This window comes from Zosterops lateralis, assembly GCF_965231275.1.
Source record: "Zosterops lateralis genome assembly, chromosome: 4".
Lineage (NCBI taxonomy): Eukaryota > Metazoa > Chordata > Aves > Passeriformes > Zosteropidae > Zosterops > Zosterops lateralis.
In genome coordinates this window covers 7776420-7799924 of record NC_139765.1, presented here as the reverse complement: position 1 = coordinate 7799924, position 23505 = coordinate 7776420, and the positions used below count along the sequence as shown (strand labels likewise).

Sequence of the window (23505 nt, the reverse complement as noted above, 5' to 3'; positions counted from 1 at the left end):
CAGCCTTTACATGTGTAGTGTGGATGCATTTGGTTCCCTGGCATAACTGTAAGGTACTTGCCCTTGGAAAGTTTCTGAGGGAACGGAAAGAGCTGATTAGGAGAGCAAACCAACTGATTTCTGGGCAATGATTAAAAATACTTAATAAAGATTATCTGAGAAGCAAAGACTCCATTGATTTCAGGTATGATTACTCAAAGGAACATAATCTCTTAGGCTTTGCAAGGCGATGTGATTAGACGTAATGGGCTGCAAAAGAGAAGGTAACTTGAGCATCAAGAAAAGCTGTTTGCAATGAAGCTAAATAATCTTCCATGAAAAATGGTGGTAAATAGAGCTGGGAAGAATGTTCTGCGGGGCTGGTCATTGGGAGTCACATCTTCCCTGGCTGAGCTGTGCCTGGGAATTAGGGTGGAGGTTTTGGAAACAAAGCTCTTTAGTCTGCCAGGTCAGCTCCGCTGTTGGGAGTTGGTGCTAAGCCCCCCTCTGTAGTCTGCTGGAAGAGCAGTCATTCCCTGGTAGCTTGGATTTGTACGGGTGAATTAATAGGTCTCATTCCATCTTTAGCCTCTGATCCAGGAAATACATGAGCATTTGCTGGCATCTGGCACGTCTGCTGTTATTCTGTAAAACAAACACTGGAGCATCTTGAATTCTGTTCTGATCATGCGGTGAGGGAATATGGGAAGAGGCAAGTGATGGAAGGTGCTCCAGCGGTGAGCACAGCAGGCTGGGCTAGAAATATCACTGGGTTTGCATTGACTTTGTTAACTTGTGTTCTTGGAGCCATGCTGAATTCCCTGAAAGAATACCTGAAAAGCAACAGGCTTAGGGTGTTCTGTTTTAAGTTTCATTGGCAAAAAACCCCTAATGGATATTCTTGGATGGTAGTTGCCTCTTCCCTTGCCGAACCCAGTAATAGGCACAACTTATTGCTAAAATGTGAAGAGCCATTTCAGAGGGTTGTGCAGCTCTGGGTTTTATGGTGTTACTGCACAGTTGTGATACTGTTCTGTTTCTCTCTTCAGATACGAGGTGGGTCAGTTTGTGAAAAGTTTCATCAGACCACTGAGAAGTTCAGTGTATGATAATTTATGTCTCCGGGGTGATTTGATGCTGTAACAAGCAATCTTTCCTCCACTAAATTTCTTGTATCCCACAATAAACTAAGAGTTTATATAACTTAGACATGCTCTTCCAGCAGAACTGGTGGAGTTATAAGGGCTCCAAGATGGTATGTTGTTGTTAGATAGGGAGGAGTATGTTTATTCTGATTTATAGTTCCTTCATTTAAAAATTGACAGTTTGTCTGTCTTCAGCATGAATGGTTTATTGAAGGACAGGCAGGTAATACATAGACAAGCATTTACAATGCTGGTTTAAGAATGAGCCTCTTTTAATTAAGTGTAACTTGAGTCGCAGAAGTTCCTTATCTGGTGACTTGGTATAAGGTTTTCACTTCCTGCATCATCCATTTGTAATGAAGATTTAGAAGAAAAGAAACTCTGAGATTTCGTTGTCTTGGTTGCAAAGGAAATCAGAAAGCTGAGAGAAGTTAAGTGACTTCCAGAAACTGTGTTAACCCAGCTTGGATGTGCTCATCCAGCCCCTCTGAAAGCCAGTACTGCTGGTTTTCCTTTGAACATTATATTAACTTTTCTTTCTGTAAAATACTCTGTTAAGGCTCTCTCCGTGAAAAGTGAAGGACCACTTCTTATCCTTTTTAAACTACTGTTATTATCTAGAGAAATACCAGAAAACTGATTGGATTTGATGATTATCAGGTAAATAAATTTCATCTCCTAAATTCCCTTTGAAAGGAATACTCACTGTTGTCTGCATAGGTTTATAATACCAATTAGTTTTTAAAATATGGGCCTTAAGAACTTCAATGCAGAGTCTCGGTGCACTCCTGACTGCTGCGCTGGTAGTTACCATAACTTTGTTGGCATAGTTTTGCTTGTTTGTTTTGCTGGTTTTTGTGGTGTTTTGGGGTTTTTTTTTAAATTTATTTTCATATTTGCTGTGGAGGACTAGGCAAAGGCTGCTGTCAGCAGGTTATCTGATGTAACAGATGATTTGGTTGGACTGGTGCAATAAAGCCACTACTCCTAAAGAAAGTTCCTGGTATAAATTATCTTGTAGTGTATCCTACTGTTGAAGGCTAGTATATATATATATATTTTTGTGTGTGTGGTTTTTTTTTTTTTTTTTTTTTTTTTTTTTTTGTTTTGTTTTGTTTTGTTTTGTTTTGTTTTGTTTTGTTTTGTGTTTTGTTTTTTGTTTTGTTTTGTTTTGTTTTGTTTTCTTTCTTTCTTTCCTGGACTTTTTTCCCATCTGTTGCCAAAGAGATGGTAGTGACTGGTACTTAAGAGAGAGAAAAAGCAGTGGCCTGGGTGGGAGTAAGAGAGTTTTCTCTTGTAAGGGCAGAGATATCACATATTTTGTCTGGAAGGTGAGGGGCTGGGCTCAGCTCTTGCTCTCTCACTCTTGGGTTGGAGGGCAGACGGTCAGTCTGTGGTTGCTGTGGGACGAATGTGCTGTCACTGTGGAGTTCTGTCTTTTACTGCTTGTGCTGTGAGTGAGGCTTTGCTTATAAGAGCAGCCAGTGAACTGGGACCTTATCAACACCTTACCTCACTAGAAAGGACCCTCACCCCCTACTCGAGTGTCTCAGGGGAAAACCCAGGACCCCGAGCCCCTTCAAGGAGCCTCTCTCTGCGGTGCTCAGGAGCCCGGCTGTCCCTGCCCAGCCCCACTGCTCCTGTGCCACCGCTCTGGGTTTTTCACCTCACGGTGACCCCACATCCCTGGCCTGCTGGGACACCCCAGCTCCTGCTACAGCTGAGGAGTTTCTGATACATTTCCTTGGCCACTCTGGGTCTGTTCGTCCCTGCTGTTCCATCAGAGGTTCCTGCGGCAGCCCAGGTCGCCATCCAGAGGGGCCCTGGGCCCGGCTGCCCGGGGGGTTTGTGAGGGAAGTGCCTTTTCCATCCAGAGAGGCCCTGGGGGTTTGTGAGGGAAGCGCCTTTCCCATCCCGCCCGCCATTGCCCCCGTGCGGAGCGGCGGACGCCCCACAGCGCCCCCTGCAGGCGCGGGGGAGTCACTGCGCCCCCTGCCCGGCCGGGAGCCGGCAGCGCCCCTGCTGGCCGGGAGCGGAACTGCACTGCAGGGAAAGTGCCCGCGGCGGGGCTGGGTTTGTGTTCTGTGTGTGTGCCTTGTTATACACGCACAGGCCAGTAAAGAACTGCTATTCCTTGTCCCAAATCTTTGACTGAAAGCCCCTTAATTATGACATTATAATAATTCAGAGGGAAGGGGGTCACATTTTCCATTCCAAGGGAAGTTCCCACCTTCCCTGGCAGATACCTGGCTTCAAACCAGGACATCTATCAGTGAAGTCTGAATCAGTCCAGTTCACAGTGCCAGGAAAAATACATTATTGTGGTAATTCTGGCATCTCTGACCTCAGAAAGTATTGGAAAATTTGAGAGAGACTTTGTTCTTACGTAATATCCAAGCCAGTTTTGTGTAACTGAGAAGGAGCTTGGAAAGTTCAGATAAGAAGCCAGATGTTGGCCCGAATTAGTGACATTCCCTTGCATGAATCAAATTTGGCATTACAGCATGCTTCCCAAATTAATTCTGTCATGTATAATTCTAGTGTGAGTTGATTTTCTATTTTATTCTGCATGACTTCTGTTCATTTATCATTATTAAGCTATTTTCTGGAGATACTCAGGCTTAAGTGTGTGCTTGTATGACTACGAGAATTGTCTGCAATTACACAGACAGAGAGTATTAATCCAGGTTAAAAGGTACATTTTTCCCATGTAGTGTATACTGTGTTTCAGTCAGCATTTCTCAGTTTACCTGAATATTTGATTTGAAGAATTATCCCAGCCATGAATAAGATACAAGGCTTAGCTTATTGTACTCATGTACAGTAAATTCTTTCTTTTCCCATTTTTAACATTGGTAAGACACTCCTGGCATCATCTCTTTTAAATTTTTTTTCTGGGAAAAGAGTATGCAAAAGAATATGTATTAGCTGATTTAAATTCAATTAACTTCATTTCCCTTTCATGGAGTTTTTAACAATGCTTAATGAGAGATGTAACTGAATTGCAGAGCTGTTACTTCCCTCTGAATACACTGAGATTTTTCCTGAATTTTCATGAAGGTTTCTTGATCATTCACACTTTAATCTTGGCCTTTGTAATTATTTTGTAGCATAGGAAAGTCCCATAGATGCTAATTCTATTAATCTTTGTCATGCTTATTTAACAAATAGTTCCAGTTCCTCATTTATCTGCCTTAGTATCTGTTGTTTATTGGTGATATTTTTTTCTGCCTTTAAACCACTGGGTTGAGGCACTAAGACCACCCTGCGGCTTGGTGCGGTAAAACCACAAAACAAAGTGCATTCTCCACCCTGCACATTGACACTTTGGTTTTATGGCTAAATGAGGGAGATTCCTCTTAACTGCCTTGTACTCAGACCTCTACAGACATTCACTTGCCACTTCAGCAGCATTTAGAAAGTAAATCTCCAGCTTAGGGGAAAAACAGCTGAGCACCACTGTTGCTGAAAAAATTCTTGTGCTTGTTGGAAGACACCAGAATTTAAGTTTATAAAGACTACCTACCATGTAAGTGCATCAGCAAAAATGTGATGCTCTTTCTTCTCTGCCCTGCTTTTCTTTTCATTCAAGCAGTTCAGTTGATAAATGCTTAGAAGTTGTGTATTCCTCCTATTAACCTCCACGTTTGCTTGCCTTATTTCAACAGCTTCTCCATTCACAGTGTTAAAGAAAAGGAGAAGAAAAACACTTAAAAAATGAAAATACTCTAATGTCATGTAATCCTGTGAAGAAGGGTGTCCCTGCTTCCCCCAGATGGTCAAACTAGAAAGGTTCCTTTCTTGTCCTAAAGGCTGTTATGGCAAGAAGAATGATAAAAGCACACTGAAATTGCAAATCCTTACACTGCTGAACACAAACTCCTGTGTGTGGAGCACTCTGAACTCTTTGGAGACTTGAGCCTGGGCTGTGAGTTTGTGGGCAGCAGGGTTCAGAGGCAGAGCTTGTGGATGTCAGAGCAGTTAAGTGAGCCAGGCTCTTTCCTAAGCATTTCTTAAGCATTCCTTGTTTTTGCTTTGATTTTCCATGCAGGGACACAGATATACGTGGATAAACATGCAGACACACAGTGTTTACAGCCTGAGCATGACAGCTGAGCCACTACTCTTAAACCAGTGGCCACCGCTCTGCTGGGTGAGCAGTGTGTCCTCCCTAGGGCCTGGTGTGACCTTCTTTGGGGAATTAAGTGGAATATGACTCCCAGGAGCACATTGTGTATCTAGATGATGTATTTCTTGTACTGAGACAGCTGGTGGGAAATGTATATGAGGCATGCCATACACATTTCAGCCAGGAGAAGGCTTGTCCAGCCAGACCCTGGATGGCCCCTCTGTGGTGATTCCATCAGCTGCTGGGAAGGTTGGATGCAGCTTTGAACTCTGGAACATACACTTGGATGCTGCTTGCTTCATGCTGTTACAGGGAGTGCAGAGAATGCTGTATAGCCATGAAGGCCAATGGAATAGTTGCCACATCCATTGGGATTCCTGCTCCACCCACCTGAGCTTTGCAAAACCTGCTGAGATATATCTGGTAGAGCCTTGAAAAGCTCAGAATGGCTTTCTAGCCCTACCAAATGATATATACATAACTTGGGGCAGTGATCTGATCTTTGAGTATGACCCAACAACTCCTTATGTCTGGAGGCGGGTTGTGGTCTGGGATGGCCACAGTGATTAGGAGACCTCCTGGAGGGCTGTGAGGGAGCTCAGGTAATCATTGCTGCTCCTTTAGCAGGCTGCAGAGCTCTGTGCATGCATTCAAAGATAAAAGCAAATAAAAGCCTTTGCTTTAGTTCCCCTTTATTGGTGTTTTTTTGTTGTATTTTTTTTTTTTTTAGCTCCTGGATCTGCTATTATGCACAATCTCCTGCCTGCCTCCACGAATGAGACAGCAGTGGAGCAGATTTTTTAAGCTGATAACGAATAGGAAAAAACAGTGGATTTAGTGGAATTTGAAGACTGTTCATATCGCTAAGCAGCGCAATGTGCTGTGCTGGAATAAAGTGCTGCAAGATGGTGCCCTTGGTCAGGATTTGCAAAGTCATAGGGGATATTTGAAGCTGTTTAAGAGAGACTTGCTTTGATTATGCTTTAAAAACACTTTATTTTGCTGACTCCAGCAAAGCCCTTATCTTCCTACCTTGGGAACAGAAATCTTTAGGCTGTGAGTGCTGCAGATTCTGCTCAGACCAATATTCAGTTTTGTTCTTAATTTATGATGGTTTTGGCTTAACGTGAGGAAGTTAAATGGATTGTGGCTCTTTGAGTGGTGACAGGAGATGTCTGGGAATAGCGACTCCAGCTCTGATACAGACAGATCTCAGTGTTCAAGTCTTGTTTTGTGCCTACTGAGGGGGTGTGATGGACTAGGGCTTGCACTGCCCTTTTGTAGACTTGGGTGAATTATGGAGGAGCTCTTGGGCAAGAAATCAGTGAGTGCAGAGAAGTTGAGTGATGCCTGTGCATTTAGAATAGTCAAAGGTGTCAGTTATTCAGCACTGAGTTTTTAGGTGCAGCAGCACCATGTGCCCTCTTCCTTGGAGCTTTTCCATGCAGACAGTGCTGTCCTGTGCTGTAGCTGAATCCTGCAGCATGGACAACCATATCTTGGCTCTGTCCTGCTTCCCATCCCTCCTTCTTCCCCACTCTCTCTCAGATTTTGTTTCAGTTTCTTCCATGTAAGAACTTGTAGTGGTTTCACATTCATCAGTTTCTGTTTCCCAAAATTTGTGTAGTGGTTTGAGTGCCCATTAGAATTATTTACTCTTTCTCTGCTGTGAGATAGGGTTAGGAGAAAAGCAAACAGGCTCAAAACTTAAAAGGTATAAAGACAAGTTTGTTAACAAAACTACAAGAAAGGAAAAAAAATGCACATTTTAACATGTGAATTCCCAGAGGCATGTCAACCTTCTACTGGTTTAACTAGATATCAACATTCAACCTTAATTACTGATTGGGTTTTGCTATAACTTCCTATAAAAGTCACTTCCTGGCAAAACCACCACAGAACTGTAAATTACTACAGTAAACCTATTACTCTCTGGACTTATGTTTGTCTGTTGTCCATCTTAATAAATGGAACTGTGCAAGAGCCTAAAAGATAAAATCATTTGAATTAAGATACTAAGTCACTATGCATAACTTAGATATGATCTGAACCAGAATCTATTTCATGAATTTGGGTTTTTGTGCTTTTCTAAAGGAAGAGAGAACTTTTTTTTTAAAAGCTCATGTTTCTTGTGTTTGGGAAGAATCAGTAGCCCAGTTTCCTTCCAGTGCTCTAAGATCTCACCACAAACTGCGTGCGTACACGTATGGATATACACACACACAAATATTTACATTTAAGCCAGACATTAAAATACTTGAAGCTGATTTACAGAATGTCATCAGAGTATTGAAAAGAACATGGGAATATTCTTGATTTCCCATAATGACATAGTTCTTGTTCAGCCTTCTCTGGGGATAGGGTTGGAGGGTGGGAGAAGCACCTGGGTGGGAGATAGGAGCAGCTTTGTAGTACATGCTACCCAAAGTAAATTAGGATTTTCTTTACATGGAGATACAGTGCTTAAAAAAGAAATAAACCCATGCACTTTGTTTCTCCTCAAGTTCTCTGCCTGAAAATAGTTTGCCTAAACCTTTGGGGTGTAGATGTGGTATTTCTTTTCAATCTCCTCTTGTGCTTTTTCTTCTCACTTGAGGGTTCATTGAAATGGAGAAGAGAAATCTGTCCTTTGTTTCAGTTATTTCTGGTTCAGCCACCAAAATGCCTTTGTGCTTGGGCCTGAAGCCAGTCTGGCTAATGCCATCTTGGGGGAAGAGCCTTCCTCTTATGGGAATACCAAGCCTGGAGGTCCTCTGGTTCCACAGAGAATATTTGTGCTCTAACAGAAACAAGCAGAACTTTTTACTGATTTAAAAATCCTTGACTCCTTCTGGTGTGTTTGTCTACTGCCTCCTGCAGTCTGCTGTTAGCTGTGCTTTCATGGCACATTTCTTTGTATGTTTTCCGTGAGGCAAACAAAGGCATCTGTGTTCATCTCTCATTTCACAGGTGATTTCACATTCTCTTCCAGCCTTCACCTGCCTCCTTTTCCTCAGCTTTGTCCCAAGGTGAAAGTAAAATTTGGTAAAGATTGGAAACAATTAATGTATAAGAGGGATTGACCCAAGTTTTTAAGGCTTGAAGATGACTATGAAGGGAAATAAAGTGCACTTACACCCTTCTTTAATTCTGTTGGATTTTATTTAATACCAGGCCAGATCCAGCCCAACCTGTTTCTGTTACTGTAGTAGGACAGGCAGGGCAAGAGGGCCTCTTGCATTTTTTACTTTAGCAAAACTTGAAGATGTGTGGTCAAATCCCACTGCCTTAAGTAGGCAGCATATTAAATCAGCTCTTGAAAGCCTGCCTACGGACTGCTCCATCCCTGAGGAAAATGGACTTGGAGGGCTCGGAGGGAAGGAGGGTTTCCTTTCTTTTGATTTTGTCTTTCACTTTTGAGGACTCCTTTTGTTTGTCTGGTTTTGTTTTTTCTTTCTTTTTTTTTTTTTTTTTTTTTTTTTTTTTTTTTTTTTTTTTTTCATTTCCTTGAGCATCACTGTCATGACAGAAATGTAACCTTTTAGAAAGACCGTCTCTCTTCTCCTGCCCTTTAATTAGCAGGTGAGAGCTACCAAACGTCATCCCACTAATAGTTCTGCAAAATCAGCATATTCCTGGTGTGTATATAGAGTAAACAAATGGAAGGAAAACCCAGGATTTAATAGCAGTCATACAGTATTCATAGTAGTCTTTCAGCTTCTTCTGAGGCTTCAGAATTAATTTTGAGGCAGGGAACTAATTTCTTAATTACCTTTAAGTAAAGTGCTGCTGAGGAGTAAAAAGCTGCTTCGGTATTTAGTGAAATGCTGACTCAGCATGGCATAAATAGAGTCCACCAGCCTTTTGTGACATCTTGTAATGCCTTTTTCTCCCTCATGGATTTAAAATGAAAGGATATAGGAGTTTTGAGGTTTGTTTTTGAGTCATCTGGCTTCCTGCTGTGAGATTTTGTGGGAACGCTTTCACTGTTCTTTAGTTACCCATAAATGATTGTGCCTAGAATGTATCCTGGGAGAACACGTGCTTCTCTTTTTGCTTAATGCTTAATTATCTGTCTTTGTGCTACCTTCCCACAGCATCTACCTCTGTCAGATTTTGGTCTGTGAGTCTGTGACTGAGGTTCTGTAGTTTGAGAATAATGAAAAAAAAAAAAAAAAACAACCCAAGAAATAAGAATTCTAAATCTTTCAGTGCAACTACTTTTATGCTATTTGGTAAATCCTTAGGGGCCTGCTCAGTAAAGCCTAGGGAAAAAATCACCTGACTTGCAGTTAATTTTTACTAAGGTGTGATTGCCCTTGAAGGTCAGAGAGAGTTTTCCCTGAATTAAAAGTCTAAGAAATGGTTCTTAGGTTTGTGCAGGCTTTTGAGCATCTTTCAGGTTTGGGGTTAGTTTTGGGGGGGTCCCCTCTTAGTTTGCTTTGCCTGGACTCTTGGCAGCTTCCCAGCATTGTTCTCTGACCTGCTGGGAAGGAGTGGAGAAACAGTGCTCTCAATTCGACAGAGGTTGGGCAATAGCATTTTGTGAAGGTTGGAGCTCTTAGTGGTTGGTATTGTCCACCATCACAGATCCAACAAGTGTGCCTTGATACCCAGCTTCTTCCTCCACTTCAGTTGTCACCTGATATTTTGCTTTTGTAATTTTGTAAGATTTTCCAGAGTTTAGTTTCATATGTAGCACAATCTCCTGGTTGAGTTGTGCCACTGAATCTAAAACCTAAATCATGTTGTTCTTCAGTAACTTGTCACATCGGACCTCTAGTGTCTCCTTTGTTTTCATGGAAGCTTGAAAACTTCAACTGTGTCATCTTTTGCTGAAGAAGCAGTTTTGTTCAGGTTTTAAATTACTTCTGCAACTCTCACAGCATTGTCAACTGCTTGCAGCAGGGCAGAGTTTAAAAAGCTCACAGGTTTGTGTTCTTCTTGCCCCATCAGAAAATTGCATTGAGGCTTTTGATGGATGACTCAGATAAAGCACAGCAGAGGTGCTGCACTGCCATTGACTTTGCAAACTACTGCTTCCAGTTAAAATGTGGAGAGGCCCTTTTGCCTTGGCTGCTTGGTAGTGCCCCTTTGCCAGCAGTTAGTCTTGCATGTGTCTGCTTGGCAGAACAGAGCCAATTGAGGTGAAATTAAAAAGCTCAGGTTAACCCATGGGTGGGAGATGCTTCAGTGAAGGGTGGCTGTTTTCGTTCTGCTGTGGCTGCTCCTCTTCTGGCCAGGCAGGAGGGATCCCTGGGCTGGTGACTCCCTCCTGCTTGCATCCACTAAGGGATCTGTTTGCACAGGGTGACAGTGTCCCCGCAGAAGCTTAAGCCTGTTTAGATAAATCCATTTAACTGTTCTGGCAGAGCTGGAGGGTTCCTGTGAGCTTGGATAATGTGCTAGTCTGCAAAATGTTCACTTTTACTTTCCTCTCCAAGTGATGTTGTTTTTCTATCAGCTCTTTTCCTCTATTTTGCCCGGTGAGAGGCTGATGCTTGAGGCTGAGTGTCATTTTTGTCCATGTGCCTTCATACAGGCTCACAAGGCTCACAGAGTGCCCTGTTAGCTGCAGGAGGCCTGTGTTCTCTCAGGAGGTCATAACTCTTCCTTTGCTGGAAACAAACTCATCCATCCATTTGTGTGTGAGAATTTCAATGGTCTTGGAATTTTTGGTAGGAATGACAACATGGCAGTGAAAGTCTCTGAGGCCAACCTGGCAAATGAAAATGGGGAAGCAAAAGACACCACCACCCAGACTGAAAAGGGGTTTATTTTAAAAATCTTGAAGTTGTGTAGAACTTCAGCCAAAGCTGGCAACCTGTTGGGTGGTGCAAGAAAACTTGTTGCTTCATCAAGTGAAGGAGAATGGGGAGGAAGTCTTAGGTTGTTCTCTATATTGATGAATTTGGGTTCTTTTTATTACCTCCTTTCTGTGGTAAGGTTATTTATCTTTAATTCATCTAATACCAGTCTTGCAATTGGGGTTCCTTTTATTACCTTCTTTTTGTGGTAAGGTTATTTATCTTCAATTCATCTAATAGCAGTCTTGCCCTCAAGATGATCCTGAGGCATTTGTGTTTGTGTGCCCACAGCCACGGCAGCTAGATGCCAGTGAGGATCTGAGAGCTTCCTTCAGTCCTCCACTAAATGCCCAGTGCCAACTGGCATGATCCAAGAATTAGTGGTCTTGTCCAGTAGGCTTTTCTCTGATTAAACACCAGCCACTCTGCAGGAGCAGCTTCCAAATCACACTCCCCTCTGCAACAAGCAGGGATTTCTTTTTTGATTTCTTTGCAGCTCGTGAGGCAAACCAGCATCACACCTGCCTGCCATTCATCTGCCAGCACTGCTGGTGCCAGACCAGCTGTGCAACAGCAGTTGCCTTCTGTCTGGGGTGAGGACAGATTGCCACTACAGAGACTCAGGAAGCAATTGGATCAAAAACATAATTTGCTCTTTAAGCACCCTGAGGTCCAAGCAGATCTCCTCCCCCCTGCTGAAAGAACTCGGGGGGAGAGGAGGGCTTGGGTAAAATAAGATGATGGGAGGGAAATAAAGGGAGGAAAGAAATTGAGCTGCATCCTCGCCATCTGTCTGCTTGGAGTGGTGCAGCTGCTCTGCCATTGACAGGTTGCTGTGTCTCCACTCAGTGCAGACAGCCAAATGACTTGCATTGTGAACACAAATAGCTGAAGATTAATACTACTAAATAGCCTGGTCACAAAACCTCCCCCGAGGCAAAGCCTCTAGCTGCTTGAAAACCTTAAGAATCCCTCTCAATTCGATTTGCACTTCTCTTCAGAGACTTATAGAATTTTGAGCCAAACATTTCAGCACACACGCTTTTGCTGGATCAAATCCTATGTCTTTGCAGCCCAGTCAGTTTTGGAACATTGATAGGTTATCTAGAAACAAAGGGGAATGGTCACTTCTGCTACTGTGCTTAAAATGAGTTAGGTATGCGTTTATATGCTTCATTAGCTCAGGATCTGTCTGCCACCCAGGGCTGCACAGTTTCTGACAGTCCCAGCTCCAAGGATATGTGGAAGGTGCTTTCCTTATAATTGTGAAGAAAATTCTCTTTGCATCGAGTGCTGTGGAAAATGGGCGAGCATAAACTGCAAGGTAATAGACACGAAACTAAACAAAAATTCCAAAGGTATAGTGTGCTCTTGTGAATGGCTGTAAATACCTTTGTTGAAAAATCAACTGGGCACTCAAGAGGTATCTGAGGGGTTCACCCAGGGCAAGGAATGTGGGGTTGTACTTCTCCTCTCCCAGAGCCACAGGCTCTTTGAGCTGGTCTCATAACCTGGGTCCTGATCCACTACTGTTGACCCATAGGAGAATGTTTTGTGTACCCAGCCTAAAGAAAAAAATCCAGCACAACCCAATTTTGGATACTCCTCTCCCGGTGTTATGAATGATGATAAAGATTTCCCAGAGATGAGTCACTGGCAAGTGTCCCTTCCTGAGCCTGAAGGACCATTCAGGCAGTTGTTAATGCCTGAGAATAGCTCTGCAACTGAGTCATTACAGGAAATCTGAATATGGTTTAGGGGCTCAAGGTGTCTCTCATAACTGTTCAGAGAGTTATGATGGGATGGCAGTCTTTACATCACATATATATGCAGTGTAGGACTATAAATTAGTGATGGCAGGAGCACAAAAAGACAGCTGAGTTGAATCCAAGTGCTTTTTGTGATAGCCCTGTAATTGCTGCTACTTCTCTTCAGCTCTCCTTTTTTTTGTTAGTTTATTTCCCACAAAACCATTCCCTACATACTGCCTCCAGCACACCAAGTCCTAACTTTGGTGCATGGCTTATCCAGCCTCTGGCTGGTTTCAGTAGTGGAGAATCAATGGAGCCATGAACTTGCCAGCCTCTGTGTAAGTCCAAGCCCTATAGTCACACCACCCCAGAGTTTGTGAACTCAGAGATGAGAGACTTGCTCTGTCTCCTCCCACAGTAATTTGTTCTCTGATGTCCAGACATATCATCCCCACTGGAGAGGAGGCAAAAGCTTCTTTTACATCCTTTTCTCCTGTTATTCTCAAGGGGTTCAGGCAGTAGTGTGTGCTCTGAGAACAGCAGCAGATGCAGGCTGTGTTCTCATATTTCTGGGTTTCCTGGGGAAGCTTTTGACTAAGCAGCTGCCATCTCATGCAGAGTCAGAATCTGAGTCTCAGAATGTGGTAGAAATGTCAGAGGAAATATAAGAAGTTGCTGCCCCCAGCTATTTGCTGCCTTTCTTCAAAATCTGCAAGGCTGCTGGAGCAGAAAGTATCTTACTATTGCATCTGGCAGCTTCAGCGAAGCTTTACCTCCCTTGAGAGCAGAGCTGATACCACTGGATTTACACAGCAACAGTAAAACACAGCCCCTCGACCATCCTTGCCTTGGTAGGGCAGGAGGAGGGGCAGAAGGGATAGTAGTGGCATCATTTCTTAAATTTCTCTTTGCAGACTTGAAAGTCATCTCTAATGAGCTTAGGATGAACTGCCTACTTAATATTCTTATTCATTTTTTCGTCCTGTTTCTCTCATACTATTAAATGCAAGTGACAATTCTGTTTTCAGGATTCATGATGGTAGAGTACTGTCCATGTAAGGATTTAACTCTTTTTATTTTTCCCTTTTCTTTTTTAAATTTCCCTGTAGTCATAGTGACCCTGGAAATTGAGAATTACAGTGTTTTCCATTCCTTTTGCCCAATCCCTGCCATCCACTCGGAGTTTTTGTTTGCTACTGGGGCCTTGTGAGCATCTCTTGTAAAACTCCACTGCAGATTCTGCACGTGCCTCTATCTGGTGCCATTGCTGGCATTGTCAGGCTCTGTGGTCCCCACGGTGGAAATAAGTGAGCCCAGCTCTGCTCTGAAAATAGAACCATGTGAGAGGTGAATTCCTGGAAGGTGGTGTGCCAGAGGCCTGGTGGTTTCACTAGAGATGCTCATGATAACCTTAGTGATCCTTAGAGCATGTTTAGCAAAGTCCACAGAAGTGTGAAAAGAGACAGATAAAGTTGTTGAGGGGGTTTGTGGGTTGTGACTTAATAATTCCTTTTTGCCATGCAGACTGTAAATTCCTGCTGCACTGGAAGACACTCTTGGCTCTGCTCTGCTGTCAGATGCCTCTCTCCCCCTCTCCTCATGCTCCTTCCAAAGCTTGCTTGCTGCTGGCTGTGCCAGGAGCAGTGGCTTGGATGAGAAAGGTGAGATTTGTTTCTCTGAACTGTTTACAAGTCTGAGTTGCCCTAAGATCCATCACTGTCTTAACTTCCTTAGAGGGTTGCTATTGTTGTTAATAGGAAGCTGCTATTCCTGAAGATGTTTCCCACATGGGGTCTGGCACTTCAGCAGCCAGGCTGGGCTCATTGGGTGAGGATGACTCTGGGCAGGACCTCCCCATTGTGCAGGAATTGCTTATAAATAGGAGGACAAATTGACATGTTCCCTTTTTCTTTTCCACGTCCCACAGCTCTTGGGAATGAGGAAAGAAGCCAATTAAAAATGTTGATGTTGGCATTTGGCATTTCAGTCAAAAACAAAGGAAGATGAAGCGGAAAAGTGGAATGCTGGGTTTTTTGGGGGGTTTTTCTTGGATTTTTTTTTTTTTTTTTTTTTTTTTTTTTTTTTTTGTGGTGGGCAGAGAAATGTTGCTGCAGAGGTAGTGCTAAGCTGCTGCACAAAATATCATGCCTGAATTTGTTCAGTTTTCAAATTCAGGGGGAAAACAGTTGACAGTTTTTGTCTCTGAGATTCCTAAAGTGGCTGAGCCAGCGGGTTCTCAAGTGAAATTCTTACAAAATGACCTCGTTTACACTCACTGCATCTTCTAGCAGTAAAACCCTTTAAATTCTATTTCAAAAATTCATGAGTTCAAGTGCTTTAATGGAAGCAAAGGAGAGACTTTTCTGTTTTGTCCTGAAAGAGCTCATGGAGAGTTCAAAAGGAACTTTTAGTGTCTAGTTATGCTGTGCCCACCCATCCAAGAGCTCTTCTCCTTGAGTTAACCTGAAGCTTTAATGTTTTATTGAAATCACTGTGGGATGTTGACTTTAATGTGAGACTTGTAAATGGGCAGCCTGTAAACCAAGGCTCTAATACATCAAAAGTGAATTTAACTTCAGATTTTGCACACCATAAATAGGATTTTCTAGTCTTTGCTGCTGAAATTGTTCAATATTTTTCTATGATTTTCATTAGGGCAGAGCTAAGGCAGTGCAGAAAGATTTAAAAATCTCAGTCTATAAAGACACTTCTGAATTTGAGGAACATTGCCTGCCATCACAAGGGTTTTTTTAATGTTTTGTTGAATTGTAGTCCACCCCTTGAAAAATGTGTTACTCTTCTGCCTCTGGGATTAAATTCACAGCCTGCTTACAGTGTGAAAATGCTGGCAGTGATGCAGTTGCATTTGGGAGCTTTTCTTGCGAGGTGTTTTCACTTAGCTGAATATGAATTAAACTTGGGGTGCTGTGAAAGGCAGTTCACTTGGTGCTCTCTGCAAAATGGAGCATCACCACTCTCACCCACGTAAGCAGCTTGCAGGGACCTCTGCATCATTGTTCCTGCAGTCAATTAGTCCTTGATGGTTAAGAGTCAATCTGTGGGAAGTGAAGAATGAGATAGATTGTAAATATGAATTCCTGGAGCTGTGAGTGTGAAGAGAGCTTTTAAGTAGGAAGCTTGAGTATTGAAAGAGTCATAATCTGAGATAAGATGGGGGATGTATTGATGTTTTTAGACCGTGTTAATCCTGTAATCAGCCCCTTAAAATTTAATTTTTTGTTTTTATTGCATTCTAGCTTTCTTTGTCTCCAGAGTTAAATTTGACACTTTTTAATGCAGAGCTTTCTATAACTTTTTTTTATCTGGCTTCTTTTAAGAGTAGCACAAAGGATTTTCAGGAGAATTATTTCCTTTAGGTTTCGATCTTTATTAGTTTATGTCCTCAGAGATATAAAAGCAGATTAAGTGTTACTAGTGCAACAGAAAAGAAAGTAAGAATACATGCAACAGAAACAGGCTGTCAGAAAAAAAAAAAAAAAAAAAAAAAATCTGCTATGAAATGTCAGCCTAATTATTTGTGTGAGGCACCATGTTGCCCCAGGGAAAGTCAACAGGGGCTTTTCTATCTTCTCTAGCCAGAACTCATCAGAATCCATCCTTTAGTTATAATTTGAATTTATAGTAAGAACTTTAATTCCATTAAAGTGAAATGTTGTTTTGAAGGAGAAAGGTCAAGGATGTAAAGCCCAGAAGACATACTGTCATCTTTTTATTGCTGGTAAAAAAAAAAAGAGAAGAAAAAGTCTTTCACAGGTTTGAAAGAAGAGTGAACCGTGGTGCTTGGGAAGCCAAGCAAAGGCTGAACCATGAGGTTCTTTTTGCTGGTACCAGTTGTAGTTAAATGGCAGGGGAGAGGAACACCAGGAGTACAAAAGGCCATTGAAATAAGGCTCAGCTAGCCCGAAGGAAAATCTATGTGCATGTAACTTGAAGAATAAAGTCAAAAGCATGAATGGTGCATTTTATATTGCTGATTTTATATTTATATTCACTTCACTCTTCCCATGTGCTTTTTTCCACACTCATGGTTGACTGGGCTGAGCTGGCAAAATTTTCTAAGTAGTGACCAAGTCCTTCTCAGTCCCCAGCCATGGATATACTGCCCTGCCATTGCAGCCCCAAATCAAAATTTTGCACTAGGAAAAGGTCCATAATAGAGCCACAGTGGGTTTTAACACAACAGACCCTAATCACATCCCCCTGCCAGGCTGATTAGAGTTTAATTGCAATCACCTTTTGCAGCCAGAGCACACTTCCCAACCAGCAGGGGCCAGGGCTTGGCCAGAGCCCAGCTTTACAGGCTTTCCTCTAAAGTATCCTACAGCCAAGTCTCTGTTCATGTCATTGGGGAAAATTTCTTAAAATGCTACATTTCTTGCAGAAAGGTGATGTGAACGTTTCTAAAGCAGTCGGTTTGGTGTTAAACGGGTAACATAAGCATCTCAGTCATCTATTTTTAGGTAAATAATACTGATGGTGCCAGTCACATATTGGTCAGGGTCCATCTTGGTCCTGATGCTCAGGCCTAAGCACATCAGTGGGATCTCTCATAAAATTAGAGTGATTTTTCATGTACTCATGCAATGTCCAGCTGTGTTCACAGGCATTGTTGTTCCTCTGGCGTGACTATGTCTGTACTTTGAGTTCTTGCCCCACATCCCTCATGTTTGTTTTGTTAATGTGTTGTCTCCCACATGCTGCTGAGAGGCTACTTTCCCTACCTTGGCCCAGGTGCTCAGGACACCAGTTCAGGGCTCTCCAAGCTGAGAGTGATTTCTCCAGTTCTGCAGCTCTCTGCTGAGCTGCTTGTGTTTATGCTCCTGAATGCATTGCAGGCAATATGCACTGACTTTGCCCAATGCTCTGACTTAAGCTAACACCTCTAAGTTTGCCTAAAATAAGTAGTGACAGGATGAGGCTGACACCCCTGGAGCAGACAAAGGGGGGATAATAATGGGATTATTTCATTCTCTCAAGTGCAGGAAAGATTAACTTTAAAATACATATTTTTAAACACATGTAGTCACATCCTTGTAAAGTGAGTGCGAAATGTCAAAAAACAAAAGCAAGAGTGGCTTATACCCAGGATGAACTAAGCCAAAAAGGACATCTATGTATTTTTAGTTAAATTTAGCAGTGTGTTAGAGTTGGTACTAATGACTGTGCGAAGTGCAAGACATGAAGAACTGGACTTAGAATGTGGATGTTTGTGAATATCACTGTGTATCTGTGTGTATGGTGTATGTATGTATGTATATATACATATATATATATATATATATATATATATGTATGTGTTTATATATACAGACACATATATACATACCTAGATGATTTTCCTAATAGTGTTCTATATTTATTGACCAGTTATTTGCAAAAATAATCTTTAAATTATGAAGGTGTTTATGTTGGGGTTAGAAGTCACATAATTCTGAATTCTGTGCTTCACCTGTTTATCGACTCTGAGGTTGTTAGTTGTGTTAATAGTCACCTCAAAGGGGCACTTCAAGCCAGCCCAGAGCAGGCAGTGATATTGTACTCATCATTTGAAGCCCTAAAAAAAGAATTCTCAGTATTTCTAAATGATGCATTTAAGACTTTCTTGGGCCTTCCAGGATATCTGCTCTCCAATGCTGATCACAGCAGATCATGCAGCACATTTCAAACCTTTTTCTGTCACCTTCTTAATGTTGGGATGCAGAACTGCTTGCACTGTCTCTGCCCATGGAAGCTCTCTTGCCTTCTTTAGAGATAAGTGTAGCTTTTAATGTTGGTGCCAATGAATTGCTCTCCATGAACAAAATAAAACAGAAAAAGGGAAAAGTGCAAGAAGAATTATTTGAGTCAGCAGTGAGGTAGAACAGCACTGATTATTGTGCTTATTTTACTTCTGTGTGTGTCATTATGGATTTATTGGTGCACTCTTGAAACATACTGTAGAATAGCAATATATTACAATACTGATCTTTTGTTCATCTTTTGTTGCAGAGGTGACTTTTTTGCAAAGGCCTGACTTTTTTCAACCAGTTTGTATTGCCTGTCAAGAGTTTTCATGTTGACTCTTGGAAACCTGCTGCAGAGTCTTCCCTGTTTGCTATTCAGTCCTATTTTCTTCTTCCTTCAGCAGGTAAGCACATGTTTCTGCATGCAATACTAATTCCAACTGGAAAATGTTTCCAAATTCAGACACCTGGAGAGTTTGTTTTGTTGGACTCAGTAGGGTTAACGTCTCCCCTCCTAAATTTCTGCCAGAGGAAAATACCTGAATAATAATGCAGTTTACTTTGGAGTCTTTAGCATCAGTGCATGTCTGCATCCATCTAGCTTTAATGCAACTCAAAAAATGCTATGCAGGAACTTTCAGTTGGGAATCTGTTTACAGCTGAATCAGGATTGTGAGTGAGTAGTACAGAAAATTGCTTGAATTGTTGCTGTCTGAGAGGAGCCTCTTAAATAACTTTGTGTCCTTGAGGAAAAAGCCCTGAAGAGGAGAGCCAGAGTGGGTGATGGAGAAGCTGGGGTGTTACCCACCACAGCACCCTCAAGCTGAACAAAAGCATTCAGCTGCTGTTCACCAAGATCATAGTCAGTGTTGCAGAAACAGATTTAGCTGCCCTGGCTGGCTGTGCACTAAAGCAACAAGGGATTCTCAAATGACCCATTTATGATTGATATATATGTGTGGGTGTGGCAAGAAGGGGCACTGAACAGCTGAGCTGTAGGAATGTCTTACACAGCTGCAGCTCTTCTGCAGGGGGGCTGGTTGAACACTTAATATTCATTGTTAGAGTTGGATTTGTGCTGGAGATTCAAGGTTTTTAGGAAGAAAAACATTTTCAAGGATTTCTTGAAATCACTTTTGTTAAATGCTAGTCATCAAAGGAGAGTGTGTATGGTGGTGTGCAAGTGCATTTATGTGAAAGGAAAGTAAATGTGCTTACTCTGTCTTTGGTGTTGTTCTGTTTTCCTTTTAACATTATCATCACATGTAGGAACTCTTGTTTTTTTCAAAACAACTTTTGAAATTTTCCCAGTAAACAACTGTCAGTTTCCTACTGCAAAAAGCTTTTCTTTCTGAACGTATAGAGATTTATTTACTTTATCACAAAACTGCAGAATCTAACCTCTGCCATGGCTTTGGCTTTTTTCCTGTGTTTTTAAAGGAATGAGATATTTTCTAAAGGATTGGCTCTTGAAAACTTTTGTTTCATTTACTTGGTAGTTATGCATGCTTTCTTCCCAATCTGTATGGAGTGGGAATGGTGGGAATTCCTGTTCTGTGCTACTTTATTGCAGTGGTAGCTGGATTTTCCTACAGTGTTACTTAGTCTCATTCCAGGCTGCAGGAATAAATGGTGCTCTATATAAACTGCAGTTTGCCAGAACCTTGTGTGGCTCTAATCATAGTCACAGTGCTTTGTTTGGAAGGGACCTCAAGGATCATCTTGTTCCAATACCCCTGCCATAGGTAGGGAAACCTTCCACTAGAGCAGGTTGCTCCAAGCCATGTCCAGCCTGGCCTGGAACACTTCCAGGGATGTGAAACCTGTGTCACAGGTTTCAAACCTACAGCAGAATTTATCTTGTTCTGCAAACTGAGTACAGATGTTTCAAACCAAGAGGAAAATGAGCCCGCTCGGTTTTACTTGTGCTGCACTTTCTGTCCCTTAGGATTTCGAGGGTGATGTTAGGTACTGCACCTGGATTCCCTGAAGTGTGAGTTAAGGATGTCAGTAGCAGAGAAAGGGTAATTGTACAATGGGAACTTGATAGTCCCAAGTCATGAGGAGTATGGGCATTGCTTTTCTTTTCATAAGTGATTCATCTGGAAAAGGTGATGGAAGAATTATTCAGGCTGGAAATCCCTGCTACCTCTGCCTGCATTATTTCAAGCATACCCAGAAAGTTTCTGCTGCTGAACTTTACAACCCTCCCTAAAACAAATGCCCACATCTGCTCTTAGCTAAATTAACAGTCTACTGACTAATCTGCTACCAAGCATGAGTTCTGCCAGCTGCAACTCCAAATACAGCTCCTAGGAAGATTCAGCCACTGCCAGCAGAACTAAAAGCTGCTTTCATGCTTCACTGAAATATTTTAAATGTTCACTGTGTACAATCTGTCTTTAATTTGTTCATCATGATACTTTTTATTTTTGGTATTCTAAATAACTCAGAGTAAACAGAGCCACATGTGTGAGCCCTCTGTTCTTAGTGCAGCATTTGCAAACTATCCTATTATGAACTGTTTATGGATTGCCATGTAATCTGTAACCTTATTGTGATGGATGGTGAGATCAGAGTTCCCACCATGCGAGGAGACATTATTAAGCATTATGCCTTGAGCAACTTACCAGCACCCTGACAGAGTGTTTGCTGACTGGAAATATCAATGTCTCTTGAAAACTCACTGCCTTCCCACTGCAAACCCAGTATTTTATAACCATTTGGGTTATTTTCTTTGCAAAAATGCATTACTTGGCTGGCAATATAGTAAACTTTAAGCAACACTTACAATTTTATTGTATTCAAATTTTATATTTCAACATGTTATTAAAGTTCCAAGTATTACTTGCTCTTCATTGTGGTATGCTATAATTCAGATATCTTAGGAGTCTGGCTGTACTGTAACAGGGGCCATAAAACAGGTATTGAAGGCTTCATACCCCCATTATTTTACATCTGCAGGCCACAGCCTTTGTAAATGTACATAGGCAATACATGTACATAGGTTAGTACACTACTTTCTGGATGTGTCTTGTGGTATTTTATGGAAATGGCACAGGTTTCAAATCCAGCACATGAAGAAGCCTTGGCATGTTGGGGCCAACCAGAAATGGCAAAGTGATACATTTGCTGTCCTCATGAGGAGACAGAAGTCAGTAGGAGAGGGTTGAGATAATAAAGGAGGTTAGAAAGGTTCACTGAGTCACAGCAGAGGAGCACTCATTTTTAGAGTAATTAGTATTATGGGAAATTCCTGGCAAAATTGTAACTCTTTGTTTGCTCCCTTTTTTGCCTCCTCTAATTACAAAGAGGAGAACCTGACAGTAATTTGATTTATTGTTCACTTATTGTTCACTGCTAGAGGGTGTAACTTGAGCTGAAGTCTCCCTAAAATTTCATTTGATTCCCTAGGCAGAAGAAGTTCTTAGCCAGTCTTTCTGTTGGGCTGTCTCATGGAAGCCTTTGTCCTTTTTCTCTCAATCCCTCAATGCCTTTGGTCAGCAGCAGATTCTCCTAGAAATACTAACTTAATATCTCCCAGCTTGAAATACCAGCTGAGCTTGTACCAGTGATAGCTCTCAAAGATTTCTTCATCCAGGGTCAGAGCATGTACTTGAGAAAATTAAACATTTGTTAATTGGATGCCAGATTATTTACACTTGTATTGTAATCAATCAGGCAAAAAAAGCCCCAACATTCATGTCATCTAATTTTAGGTGTTTAGATCTTGGAATACCATAACCAAATCTGAACTACTCACATTATAATCTCTTTATAGCCAGTGGAGAGAACAGGCACATACCCAGCATGACTTTCCTGACCAGGTTGAAATGTCCTTTAAAGGATGTAATGCCTTGCACCCTGAATGTGCCCAGTTTTCTCCAGCAGTTATAGAATGAGATCTGGATTTTCCTGTGCATTTTCTAGTAACTAGAGCTGAATGAGTTTAAAAATATGGATGATCAAACTGGAATGACAGAACTTTATCTCAAGAGTGTCTTAAATGCATCTTCCAGTTCTGACCTCCCAGACCACTACACTGCTGTTGCTGTGGTCATGAGTGTCTTGTCTTTCTTCACAGCTCTTATGGAGAGTTTAATCAAAAGGAAAAAAGTAATTTAAATGCTGTTTCCAGTTTTCATCCCTTTACATATTTGCCATCTCATGAATACAGGTAGTAATGAAGTGTAGATACAAGCATAAATATTATATCTAGAGATCTACCTGTTAACACTATGTGAAATAATTCTACCATATAACAGCTTAAGTCTTACTTTTATTACATTGAATTTTGGGGTAAGGAAAGAAAGGTAAAAGTAGTACCTTTCATTCCTCTTCCATTTTCTCCAGGAGGACATGTCATATCACTGAGGTCTGAAAAATCCTCCAAAAGTTAAATGATGAGCATTACCAAAATAGGGCTTAAAAATAAAAATCATGATATGGGCTTGAAAATTGATTGGGTTTTTTATAATGTCTTTAAAACTTGTGTTCTGCATTTGAACTGAAGTGGGATTTCTAGCTCTTTCAATGCCTGGCATTGGTAACTAGATAGCATTTCTTGATAAAGGTCTAAGAAAAGTGTGAAATGCAAGTGAGTCCTGGTTATATTTTCATTTAGCCTCTCAACTAGGTCTTAAAGCATCTAATAGTTTTGGATGCCTTTGGTTTTGACTACAAAAGTTTAGTCCCTCTCATAGGGAAGGAGAGTTATAAGTCAGTTATAATTAAAGGCAGTTAATAATTCAACCTTAAAAATTAGAGCTTCTATACTGTTTATTGGTTTGTTGTTTGGGGTTTTTTTAAACAGTACAGGGTACCAGCAATAAGTTGGAAAGCCTTTTGCCTTTTTGAAAGGAATGCTTGAAAACATTTGAACCAAGAATAATTTTTTTGTTGAAAGCTAGGAAACAATACACTACAGTAAAAGAAACACTGAAATGTTCTATTTTAGTCCAGCAGAATAAG

At 41.5% G+C, this 23505-nt stretch overlaps 1 protein-coding gene across 1 annotated transcript in view; it reads left to right on the top strand.

Moving 5' to 3' along the window:
• The first annotated feature begins 18811 nt into the window (after positions 1–18811).
• PRR5 (proline rich 5) overlaps positions 18812–23505 on the top strand; it is a 60143-nt gene continuing 55449 nt past the window's right edge. Inside the window, exon 1 of the mRNA XM_083859339.1 lies at positions 18812–18938. The gene's annotated coding sequence lies outside the window, so the exon portion shown is untranslated. The remainder of the gene's footprint in view (positions 18939–23505) is intronic.